This window comes from Arachis ipaensis, chromosome B05 (assembly GCF_000816755.2).
Source record: "Arachis ipaensis cultivar K30076 chromosome B05, Araip1.1, whole genome shotgun sequence".
NCBI lineage: Eukaryota > Viridiplantae > Streptophyta > Magnoliopsida > Fabales > Fabaceae > Arachis > Arachis ipaensis.
Window position 1 is genome coordinate 16,049,208 of NC_029789.2, and position 2,632 is coordinate 16,051,839.

Here is a 2,632-nt window from a genome sequence, read left to right on the forward strand (position 1 = left end):
AGCAATTTAACATCTTTAATTTAATAGTCTAATATTATTTTTTAATTAATATTTTTAAATATTATTGATTAACTATTGACAAAAAAATTGGAGTGAATGCAAATCGGATATGGCCAAAATTTCGATTCGATTCGCATTAAAATCATCGGATCAGAGCAGATCTAATACCTGCGATATTTAAGTTTAGATTCGATTTGAATCGCACATTTGCAGATCGAATTGGATATTGGATATATCCGTAAAATATAAAAATATTTTAAAAAACTTATTTTTATTAAAAAATATCAATAATTTTTTTCCCATTCTTTTAAACATGCTTATTTTTTAAAAATTATTAAACACACTTTTCTTAAATAATAAAAATAAAAGAATACAACATATACAATAATTATTAGTTAAAATAAAACATAAAAAGAATATTTACTTACTTATTTATTTATTTTTGTAGATTTGTGAATATACAGATACCTATATAAAATTCACCATCTGATCTTATTAGTATGCAGATTAAATCAATATCCACAATTTTCGAATCAAATTCAAATAAATACTGCGAATATGCAGATTGAATCTAATTCATGATGACCCATAACTCTACACGCTGCTTTGTTTAATTCTAGTGTGTTTCCATAATGGAGAAGTTTAGGGGCCAGCAACTTTGTTAAATTCTAGCCAGCATATAACCAGTAAAAAAAAGTGAGTCATTGGATAAAATTTCACACCAATCTCACACCATTAAAACTATCATTGATAACTATTTGATGACTACAAATCACAAAAATTACTACTCCTAGCATTTCTCTTCCATAATAGTAATACTACACTATCCTACGTACAACTATGTCTCTCTCTCTTAATACTCAACCCAAATTAACCAAACAATCATAAACTACTATATAACATTGTATGTTAAAATCATTATTAACAATTTATATATGAAAATATCATCCAAAATCAAATATATGAAATTTCCATTCTAGATTTTTTTTTTTTACTAAAGATATGAGACTCGAACCCGCAACCTCTTAATTGAGTATGAGAAGACTATGCCATTTGAACTATTACTCATTGGCCCATTCTAGATTTCTTATTGCTTCTTATTTCTTCAAATGAAATTCTTAATTACAATTTCTATAAATATATGGTCATATTTTGGTATTACATTAATCTATCACAATATTATAGTATTTTATGCATCTTATAACTATATTAAAAATAATTAGTGTCTTTTAGTGTTTGTTATTCTCTCGTTTAATCAAATTATTAATCTACTCTATCTTTTTTTCTCAAAAAATTCATAATTTTTGAAAAATAATATTGATTCAAAGCGACTATAAAACCCATTGAAAAAAAATATAGTAGAGTGATATAGGTGCCATTATGAACAAAACTAAAAAAAAAATTGACTAAAACAATTAAGTGTGTGTTTGGATTACACCCGTTTGTATAAAATTGATTTTGTAAAATTGATTTTGATGAAAAGTAAGTTTGGGTTAATCATGATTTATGTTTGGCAATCTTTATATCAAAATTGATTGTAGTAAAACAAATGTTGTTTGGATTATATTACTCAAAATTACTTTTAGATAAAAAAATTACTAAAAGAGACATCAATTTAAATATTTTTTTTATATTATCTTATCATCTTAATTTAAATATTTAAATAGATCTTATTAATTAATTTTATAATAAAATTAATATCTATTATTTATTATATATTTCTAATTTTACAACCAAAATGTACCACATGTCACTCTCTTATTGTAATTGAAATTAAATCTTTCCCTCCAAAACTATCTATTATATCTATTATTTTACAACCAAAACATGTCACTTTCTCATTATAATTGGAATCAAATCTTTTCCTCCAAAATTAAGGAATTCTCCTCTCCTTACTAATTTTACAACCAAAATAAAATTAAAATATTCAATTTGCTAGTGATTAAAACAAATCTGAACTATTTTAATGAAAAAAAAAAATTGTAACGAAGAACTATGAAAAAGTAGGAAAAACTACAAAGAATTATTGTGAAGGTAATAGTTACTGGTATCCTTTTTATAGAAGAAAATGAAGGGTAGGGTTGGTAAAAAAGAAATAAAATTTTCACCTAGTTTTCCAAAGACAATAAACAACCATGAACGTGAAACGCAGAAGCTACAAATTTTAGCTTCTCCTGGCGTTCGGAAGCAGAATCAATTCTGCGTTCAGGAAGATAAAAATGGCCAAACATAAAAGTAAAACTTTCAAGAAGCTCAAACGTGCTTCTCTCCTCCCCAACGTGTTTGCCAAACACGCTTCCCTAAATTGTTTGTTCCCAAGCAAAATTATCGGTTCCATCATTTTTATTTCCTTGGTTTAATCTTGACTTCCAAACCTACTACGAATTCATTAGGTTGCAGTAAATGGTTACTTTTTCCTTTTTTAAAAGGAGGTCAACCAAAATCATTAAGGGGACGAAATAAGGAATAATGAAAAGTACTCTCCATATTTGTAGGGGTGTCCATGGATCGGTTCGTATATACAAATTTACGGTAAATATCTGTATTTGATGCGAAAATTGTCGATACGATCTGATCCGCACTCTTTACAGATCGGATCGCGGATATCAGTTCTACATCTGCGTATCCGATC